Below are 11552 nucleotides of genomic sequence, written 5' to 3' on the forward strand. Positions count from 1 at the left end.
AAAAAATAAAATAAACAAGTAAAATAAAAACAGAGTCCAAACAGAGAGCCAAAAGAAACCCAGGACCTGCTCTGGCTTATACAGCTAGTAGAATGTCTCCCTGAGAGGTCTATTTTAACCAAATACCAAAACCCTGAGTTCTTTTGCACAGCTTGTAAGCAAATGTTAGCGTGTGGATTAGATTTACATCTTACTCACGAAGAGAAAGGGTTGTGAGGCTGAGGAGAAGGCATAACAAAGGTTTATTTTGTAGCAGTGGAATCACAACTGCCTGGTCAGAGATGAACTTGACTGATGGGTTTTCCGTGGTAGCCTCCCAGCACTTAATCTTAGCCAAATATTAACGTGCTGAATTTATTACATTTGAGCTCTAAAATTAAAAGTGACCATCTGTGGCACATGTGTGTGGTACATAGAACAGTAATATATTGTGGACGGGCCCAACATGAAGCAAAGGATATTGTGATTGTGACATGGCAGGCAAGCTCACTCACACACCAAGGCAGCTAAATGAATTTGATGGACATGGGTGTCATTCCTCTCTGCAGGTATCTGCTTACTGAAACAATGCACTCTATATAGGAGATATGTATTAATAATCCCTTCAGTGTATCTTTATAACAGACTGCGCCGTCTAAATCTGGAAATGCAGTTTAATGTCCCTGAAACAGAGCAATTAATTGAACAAACTTAAATTCTAAAGGAAAAAGATCTCATGTGTCAGACAAAAGAAATACAAAAGTTTCCCTTTTTTGTGGAAAGCAAGACTACAATGAAGGTAAGTATTGCAAAGGTTGTTCCTCTGGCATTTTCAGGCAGATGTTAGGATCAAATCAGGGAGGTGTATGCATACATTTTGTGACCAAAAGAAAAGACAACAAGCAGTTTCACTAGGAAAGAGAATGCATATGTAATTAACTTTTGCTACAAATCCAAGAGAATAGGATTTATATCACAAAGTTGGGGATGTAAAATGTTAATAGAAAACTGATCTTTTTGTAAATTTTATAGAGGGTACCCTTACAGAAAAAAAGTGCAATTTGCCAAGGCATGGGAACCACACAACATGGATAACTTTATTTTGAACGAATTTTTATTCACTTTGAATTATCTGCATCCAGAAAATATAAAACAATTAGGTTAAAATTAATTCTAGGAATGCCATGCTTATCAGTATTATAGCAGGGATCAGGCTATTATTTCTATGGCTGTGGGTTGTACACATATGACTGAGTTTAGTTTGTTTCACAGGTGAAATCCATAGTTAGATAAAATGTGTTGTATCAAGATTCAAAAGAATTGGTGGCTTGATGGCTTCACAGACATAGACCTTTGAATGTCCAAATAGTGTCCTGTCAATCACTCAAGTTGACTTCCTTGAGGAATTCCTGAGGACACCCTACAGAAGGAAAATTAGTGAAGTAGGAATAAAAATATTATTTTATTACAAGCTGTTCAAAAGATTTAATATTCTCAAGTTCAGTGATCTTGGCACTTCTAGAATTTTACACAAAAAGGAGATAGGAACTTAGATCCATCCAGAGTAAAAGAGAGCACTCAATGCCTACAAGGCAAAACAAACCTGAATTTACCCACTATTTTACATTATTCAGGACCCTTTCAATTATAAGTGATTGAAACCCAACTCAAATTGAGCCAAGAATATGAATATGCCACCAGAAATCTCAATTACCAATGAAAGTATTTTGTCCTCTAGGAGAAATTAAAATGAACACAATGAGCAATAAGATCCTTTTGTCTCTAAAATTGGCAAGATATTGAAAAAGGTTAGAGAGAAAGGTCACTTTTGTGCAATGTGGTATGAGATCTTTCAGATCAATCTGGATAGAAAATGATGAAATTTAAAATGTGTCTTAGCATTTGCTCATTCATTGAACAAATAATTTACCAAGTATCTATTATGTGGTTATGATCTACAAGACAAGATAGACATTACAAAAAATTGGCATACTAATAAATCAACAACATAAAATTGCAATGTGACAAGCACTGAAAAAGGTTTACATGGAGTTAGAAGAGCCTCTAATAAGGGTAAGTTGAACAGCCTCAGAATCCTGGAAAAATTTCCTAGGTATAAAGAGTTGAGTGAGCAAATGTTTACTAGGTAAGGAAGGGAAGTATCAGACAAATATAACAATATGTACAAATAATCTAAGGAAGGAAAGGGACTGTAGAATGTAAAGGTCACTGTGTCAGTCAGGTTTTGCTACGCATCAGTAACTAGTAACTCTAAAGTCTCAGTGGTTTAAACCAACAAAGATTTATTTCTCACTCACATTTCATAGCCATTGTGAATTGATTTTGCTCCATTCAGCTCTGCTCCTGATCCTTCTCACTCAGGAACACAGTCTGATAAAGCAGCCAGTATCTGGAATGGTGGGTACCAAGCACCATGGTAAGGGAAAAGGCTGAAAGGTTATAAATTGTCACATGGCCTCAACCAACCACAAAGGGGCCCAAGGAATACATCCTCTCCAGGTGCCAAAATGGCAAAAAGCTGCAATATTCTGAGAACACACTAATCACATGTCCCGTGTGGCTTAAGCTGAGAGAGAGAGAAAAATATGAGCCAGGGTAAAAAAACCTGTCTTTATCCTATTAACAATAGTCACTGAAGGCTTTACACTTCGAGGACTTTTTCCTAAGAAGAAAAATCATGTAGTTGCGTGAAGCTTAATATTATGGGCATGTTTATCACAGTAGTGTTTATGAATTTTTTTAAAATGGTAGAAACATCTAAATATTGAAGTCAGTTCTTACTTAAAAACAGTAGATTCTTTGTATCTCTATGATGAAATACCAAATAATCAATGAAGACGATATACTTAGAAAAATAGGGCATGAAAAAATATGTTAAGTGAAAAAGGGCATGTATAAGAAGAAGCACAGAATGAGATCTACGTATTTTTTAAAGTACCCTATATTTAGTATATGTGCATAAAAACTCATGTGTGTGCGCACGCGTGCATGTGTGCGTGCGTGCGTGTGTGTGTGTGTGTGTGTGTGTGTGTGTGTGTGTGTGTACAGTTGACCCTTGAACAATGCGGGTGTTAGAGGCACCCATACTTGTGGAGTTGAAAATCTGCATGTAACTTTTGACTCCCCAAAAACTTAACTACAGTTGTCCCTCAGCATCACGCAGGATTGGTTCCAGGACTCCCACATGATACCAAAATTTGTGGTGCTCAAGTCCCTTATACAAAATGGCACAGAACAATGAATAGACCATTGTCCACATCCGTGGATCCCAACCACAAGCTGTAAATACTGTTTTCAATCCGAGGTTTGTTGAATATGTGAATCGGACAACTGTATATTTATTGAAAATAACTCCATGTATAGGTGGACCTGAGCAGTTCGCACCAGTGTTGTTCAAGAGTCAACTGTAATCTAAGATCATGGTTTGCTTGTATTTTACTTTTATTGTAATTTTCTTTCTTACTATGTGTGCTTTATTTGTGTGCTAATTTTCTTCAAAGGAGATGTGTTCTTTTTCAGCAAAACTTTTTAACTGGTCAGGATTTTATTTATCACTGTTCAAAAATAAATATCCTTCCTTGGAGCAGCTGGTTAACTTAGTTGGTTAGAATGTAGTGCCCACAACACCAAGGTTGCTGGTTCGATCCCCACATGGGCAGCTGAGTTGTGCCCTCCACAACTAGATTGAAACAATTATTTGACTTGGAACTGATGGGTCCTGGAAAAACACACTGTTCCCCAGTTTAAAAAAAAAAAGTTTAAAATAAATAAATAAATATCCTTCTTCCATTGTAAATATAGCTAGACTTGCTGTTAATCTCTTGTAAAGTATGTAAAAGTTATCAGATTGCTTTGGTGGTTATTTCAATTCATCTGAAATTGTGTTTACCTTACCACTAATTCAAACACTGTTATTTTAGTTAGAGAAGTTCTAACATTTGTTCTCCTCTTTTTGGTTACCTCTTGCTATGAGCAGCCCCACAACTCAGGTTCTGGGTTCATAACCAACTGCCCTGGGGCAATGAAATGGCAAACTCTGCTCCTGTCCAAAGTAACCAAATATTCTTCAGGTAGCAATGCTGGAATCCAGTCAAGCACCCCCAACTTATTGAGCAATAGTGACCTCATGAAAACCTGCTTTGCACCATTTTTTGACATTCTTTTGGCTGTGGTGACAGAATGGTCATGACTGCCAGTGATGGATCAAGAATAATACAACATATGTATCAAATGCCATAATAAGAACATATATATCGCTGAAGAATAGACTGCCTTCTTTTACTTTCTTACCCCATCACTAGTTATTTTATAGCAGTAAATTCTCTGATTTTTCAAGAAAAAAAATTGGCACAAAAAAACTCAAACGGTATTTCATCTCTCCTTCAGCTTCCAAAAAAATAAATAATCTATTTGACCAGATTTTGCAGACATTGGCCAAATGTTGGCCTGAACTCTGAGCTTATACCTGGATGAGTTGATATATCTGACACAATTGGGTTACCACAAACTGGGCCTTACATGAAAGGCCTGAAAACTTTAAAGTCAAGCCCGAGGTGGAAACAGTCCACTGGGAAGGGTTGGTGAAGGAGCAGGTATACACGTCTTGCAGGAATTGTTTTGTTGCTTTGTTATAAAGGAGTTTGATTTTGTTCTTAAAGGGGAAAATGTTAAACAACGATATCAGAGCCTCATTACAATACCTGAATCCCAGCATTTTATTTATCCAAATTACCATTTATGAATTCCTGTCCATGGGGCCATTGACCTCTTCCATTTTGACTCTCGTGAGTCTTCACAGCATTTTGGATACCAAGAGGCAGTTCTGTTTGAGCTAATGTTTCATGGTGAAAAATAATTTGATTTTTGTTTTTCAAATGGGAATTTATAGCTGGTGCTTCCTTCCACATAGAGATCTCCTATTTTGATCTGGCAAATGGAAATTGGACTTGAAATAAAAGTCAAAATACAAAGAGTATTTGCTAGACAGAGTGGTAGACTACATTTTTTAAATGAGATCTTTGAAAATACTGTCTGAATATTTTTATGGGGGGGTACAAAGTAGGTTTTCACTTAGTCCTGCAACAAAAAAGCAACAGCCAAGTATTCTTCTGCAAATATTTCCAAAACAGCACTAATTAATGTGAAAAAAAAAGTAATGAAAATTTGATCCAGTGGGGAAAATAATAGTTGGAAAAGGCAAGTCTTCAATTTCTATTTTCTTTCATCATAAGAAAAAAGGAAGAGAATGAGGGAAGCATTGAAAAAGATTAAAGCATGATTAGCTCTAGCAAATATTTACAGTTATTTACAGGCTACTCTGTGTAAACAGAGATATTCTTCCTTGAGTGAAACGAAGCAAAGACACAAACAAAAGAGTATGAGAAGCAAAGTCTGTTTGCTAAGATCTCAGGAGGGGGATTTATAATAGGTAGATCTCAGCAATGTGATGAAGGTGGATATTGTTAGCACCCGATGAGTACACTAACACCAAGCCAGGTTTGGGTCAGAGGTCAGATGCCATTAGGAAGTAGACAGATTACTAAAAATCTAGTTATTGTAGCAGGAGTAGAGTAAGGATGTGTCCAGGTCAGATATATTAGGAGAACCCAGAGAGCACACCCAAATCTTATGGGCAAATGAGAGTAATAGTTAGCTCTGGTTCAAGGCCTTGGAGTTAACAAGAAGATGAGTAACAGCAACCAGCGCATACATACTGTGTTCAGTGGTTATTTGAATTGAGAGTCTGCTAAGGGTTAGGTCTCCATCCTGATGAACATAACTCTATGTGCCTGTAAGGGACAGTACTCCAAGTATATCTGTCACTAAACACAATGGTTGAATTCAAAATGTTTATATTTCCAGTAGCTGGTTCTACCTAAATAGACAAATATAGATGCTTCAAATTGTCTGAACTTGTCCATTACATGCATGTCTTATCATGGCCTCTCTACTGGCCTAAACTCACTCAAGACTTCTGATCGAGTTTAGGCCAGTAGAGAGGCCACGATAAGACATGTATGTAATGTTTGTCTTCATACTGTTTGGGAGCCTTGTTTATATTTTTATAGTCATGTTTTCCAATAAACTACTTGGGAGAACTCATAATTTTAGTTATGCATGTCTTATAATATCATCTATCTATCTATCTATCTATCTATCTATCTATCTTTCTATCTATCATTTACCAAAAATCCTATATATGATAACACTGATGAATAATTTCAAGAAAGCCAGGCTATTAACCCCAAATTTTTATAAAAAGATATCAAAATACCCTATTTCCCTTACAGTATTACCATATAGCCCATAAAGTTTATAAAATCAGAGGCTTCAAGTTGGAAGTTACTTAAGAGGTCATCTGTGGCAGTTTTTCAAAATGTCCACAAATTTTGTAGACTCCTTCCATCAAAAGTGGGATCTATGTCTCCCTCTCACACATCTACGTAGCTTTCTGTCCCACCTGCAAATACTCACAATGCAGGAAGAGTGATGTTTTATGACTTCTAGGGCTGAATCATAAGGGGCAACACAGCTTCTGCCTTGAGCTCTGGGACATGTGCTTTTCTATCCCTCAGCCACCATGAAAACAGCTCAAACACCTTAAAGTAACCATGCCATGAGGAAGTCAAGAACACATAAAGAGGCCACAAATGCATGCTTCAACTGGCAGCCCTAGCTGAGCTGCCAGCAAAACCTGCCATCCAGGGAGTGAGCCACCTTTGGTGTCCATCCCAGGACAGCCTTCATATGGCTGCAGTTAGTACATAATCTCACATGGATGTAGTCAGTATATAATGCAACCCTTGAGAAACCCTAAGTGAGAATTGCCCAGGCAACCAAGCCCTTGTGAGTTCCTGACCCACCAAAAAATGAGCAAAAGAAAATTGTTGTTTTAACCCTCTGAGTTTTGGGGTGATTTCTTATGCAGTGATAGATATCTGGTATACCTGATCCAAAATCTCCACTCTGGGATGAAGCTTTTGTATTAAATGACTCCAGTCAAAGGCATGACCCTTCCCCTCCTTACATCTTAGCTATGTTTTAGATAACTCTACTTTGTTCTTTGTATTAGACCAAAATCTTCAACTCTCTAACTTCAAACTAATATTCTAGATTAGCCTTCTAGTTAGCACAAAACAAATATTTGGTTTTGCCATGTAGACAAAAGCACTCTGCAAATATCTCCTTGATCTTTTCTCCTACAGGAAACCAATAGCTTGCCTCAAAAAATATGATTTTAAGAATTCCATGTGCTTCCCTCTGGTCATACTCTGATTGGAGAAGTCTATCTTAAAATGTGATGCAAGGAATTTGATGCTTTACTCCATAAGTCATCTCACTAGAACAGAACTTGGTGAAATTGTATTTTTTCCTATTGCCTCTATAGTGCTAAACACAATATTTCATTAGTATAACTTATGATTGTGCTAGTCTATTTTTCCAACAGCCTCATCATACCATTGGCTTATTTTATGGTTGTCATCAAAAAAACAGAAATCCCAGAACTTTGCCATCTGTACTGTAGCCAAGCCAGCTCACTGTTATACAGCTGACTTTCTAAACATAAACAGAACTTGAAATTTGTTTCTGCTTAATTTCATTTCATTGGTTTGGGGCCAGTGTGTCTCTGTCAGTTGACATCACTTTTATTCTTGAGTGTGTCACCTATAGTTTTAGCTATGCATCATACCTACACATCCTCACTTCTAAAACTCTACCAAAACTATCTATAGAAATATTGAGCCAACAAGGCCAAGAGTATAGCTGGGTAAAATTCCATTAGAAAACTACAGAACTACTTACCAGCATATAGCAGGCAGATGTTTAAAAGACACTAAATATCAACAGCTCTAGCATTCAATGTACTTCCCAGCCATGATATTCTTGCAAAAGGTATTGTCAGATGTGTTGATGTAACGGAAATAATTGAAATGCATTTTATTCATGAAATTTTCTGTTCCCTAGAGAGTCTAATAAAATGGGGAAATCGTGTGCATTTAGCATGATTTATCTTGAGTGAATATATGCTAGCTCCTAGAGATTATCCATAATATCTTCCAAAGCTTATAAACTACATACATGGTGATCCATTCTAGAATACTGTATTAAGCTAAAAAGGAAAATGGAATAATCCCCATAATGTCTTTATCACGTTTTTTAAGGCCAAGATAATAATGTTCCCAGTTCAGACTTCTATCAGCAATCTTGTGTTCTGATACTTTTTAAAAAAATAGAGTGTAGCTGTCTTATATAAGCATCTAATATTTATTAAATGAATGAACTAATTAATAAATTAATAAATAAATGAAAAGATACATTAATTATTCCATTATTTGATTTTCTTTTCTTCATAAAACATCACTCTATGAAGTTACTGTCCTCATTTATTTTTCCCTTTATTTACAGTTCTGTTTACTCCCTACTCATGGGTGTAGATTTTGTAAGTATTGTATCCACAGTGCCTAAAATAGTGCCCAAGGCATAATATCCCCACTGCATAGAGGCATGCAGAATGAAGGGGATATGTTTTAATCAACTGAGGCCTTAGGTCTCAAACTCACTCAATATTAAGTATTCAATCTACTCTCAGTTAAAAAAAATATTTTCCTTAATGAATAAGACTGATACACAATGGGAATTCAGTTTTTTCTTTGTCACTTGTTAATGTATTTCCAAGAAACACCAAATTTATTGTTATTCTTATGCCAAATATTCTTTCAAAACTAAGTGTTTTAGTTTAGGTTACCCCAGAGGCAATATTCAAATGCAAGCAGTTTATTTTGCAGGTGACCTCATGAAATACCAGAAGGAAGTTGGGCGAGTAAGACCGGCAAAAACAGAATGAAGACTTTAACTCCCCAACAAACAACAAGTGTTGGTGAGGATGTGAAGAAAAGGGAACCCTTGTGCACTGTTGGTGGAATTGCAAATTGGTGCAGCCACTGTGGAAAACAGTATGGAGGTTCCTCAAAAAATTGAAAATAAAATTACCTTAGGATCTAGCAATTCCAGTTCTGTATATTTTGGTATTTAACCAAAGAAATCCAAAACACTAATTTGAAAAGATATATGCAACCCCATGTTCACTGCAGCGCTATTTATAATAGCCAAGATATGGAAACTACCGAAATACCCATCAATAGATGAATAGATAAATAACTTGTGGTACATAAATACAATGGAATGTTAATCTGCCATAAAAAAATAATAAAACCTTATAATTTGCAACAATACAGATGGACCTAGAAGGTGCTATGCCAAGTGAAATAAGTCAGATTGAGAAAGACAAATGCCATATGATCTCACTTATGTGTGGAATCTAAAGAACAAAATAAACAAGCAAAACAGAAACAGACTCATAGATGTAGAGAACAAACTGATGGTTACTAGATGGGAGGGGACTTGGGGAACTGGGTGAGAAAGGTGAAGGAATTAAGAAGTACAAATTGGTAGTTATGAAAAAGTCACAGGGATGTGAAGTACAGTATAGAGAATATAGTCAATAATATAAAAACTATGTATGGTGTCAAATGGGTACTAGACTTATCAGGGAATCATTGCATAAATTATATAAATGTCTAACCACTTCTCTGTACACCTGAAACTAATATAAAATAATATTGAATATCAACTATAATTTAAAAAATAGTCACAGGGATATATAGTACAGCATAGGGAATATAGTCAATAATATCGTACAGTGTCAGATGGGTAATGGACTTATTAGAGTTATCACTTTGTGAAGTGGATAAATGTCCAATCACTATGTTGTTTTGTACACCTGAAACTAATAAAAAAAGTGTATGTAGGCATGCTAAAAAAATTGGAAACTTGTCTTTGTTCATCTGAAATTCTCTGTATTCAATTAAGCTGCTTGGGTTTTGTCATTTCTTGTAAGAAAGAAAGTACAACACAGAACATTAATCTAGATTTTCCTAGGGAGAAAAAAAGAGTTTAACACTTCCACCTACAACACTGACGAATGCATCCTTAAATCTTTGCAACTGGAACAGTCATTCAGATTGACCTCAAGAGTTTGGTGGAATAACAAATGTTTCAGTGACTTCATATTTCTAGCATTTTCCCTACTTTTCCAAAGTCATGTTCTCTCCTTCAGCACTCTGGGGGAGACTGACTTTCTCCAGACATAGCAGCATGGTGACATAGATTTAAATGGAACATCTGTGCATATCAAAATTTCACATCTATTATTTTCCCCATTTCACCTCAAGATCTGTTGAAGAAGTAATAGACATGTATCTGGATTTAGTATATTAGAACTAGAATATTAATATATATATATATATATATATATATATATATATATATATATATACAAATGCATGTCAAGTGCTAAAAAAATTGACAATTATAAATAATTATCCATTTCAGTATTGTGTAAAAAAACTAAAGGACAGTTAATTGCATGAAAATATGATAATTAGTTTTTATTGTATAATAAAAAACAATTTCAAAGTTGTATGTATAATATGAACTCATTTTTATAAAAATGTGTGTTTGTATAAACATAATTCAGAGTGGTAGGAATTTTGAGTGAGTGTCCATTTAAACTATATGTCTGGTTTTCCTTTTCAAAAATAAAATCATATTTTACCTTTTTTTGTAGTAATAAACAACCAAAAAGGCTTGGTTACTGCCAAAAACAAATACCTAAATTAAAAAGTAGATAAATTACAATATATTATTCATAGATACCTAGATGACAAAATATCCTTACTTTATGAAAGTACATGCCAACTACTGGTAATTACTACATTAACAATAATTTCTCATCATTTTTCCTATTAAAATATGCTTAAGTAAATATAAAATAGCACTATTTCATGTGTATTTTAAATAAAATTCGGGCTTCAAAATTTATTCTGCTGACAATTTTCCACATAGAACATGCTTGAAAATCTTGGATAAGGCAGGGAATTAAAAAGGGGCTAGGAATTTCTACTTATTTATTTCAGGTCCCCTGACTTTGATTTTTAGCTCTGATCAAATACCAAAAAAAAAAAAATTACAGGATACTAAAAAAACTTAATAAGTTAACTTGATCCAAACATAATAATTGATATTTAATAGTCATCATCATCATCTTTACACCACCATCAATAAACAACAACAAAATCTTCAAATAATAGACACCATAAATAGATTACATTGGCAATACATTACTTGGAAATCTTCCTGAGTATAAGATTGAACAAAAGAAATAAGATAGCAGATGGCAGGGCCGGTACCTTTCTGGAAAGCAGCTCAGAAGGCACCATACAATTGTGTTTGACATCTCAAAATCTTCTCAAATTTCAATATAACCTTCTTTGTTGTTAAAAATCCTGACATCAACTACATGTTGGACATTCACTATCCCTTATGATCTGCTTCTTTGTGGTTTGTCATCATTCTCTCCAACAGACACATATTTAGGGACTGAAAGGGAGAAAGAAAGCATTTTAATTGACTATACCAAAAATAATTTGCTCCCTTTTAGTGTGTGTTCAACCTATTCTCATTTTGCAACTTACAAACTAGGACATAATATT

This window comes from Hipposideros armiger, unplaced genomic scaffold (genome assembly GCF_001890085.2).
Source record: "Hipposideros armiger isolate ML-2016 unplaced genomic scaffold, ASM189008v1 scaffold_89, whole genome shotgun sequence".
Taxonomy (NCBI): domain Eukaryota; kingdom Metazoa; phylum Chordata; class Mammalia; order Chiroptera; family Hipposideridae; genus Hipposideros; species Hipposideros armiger.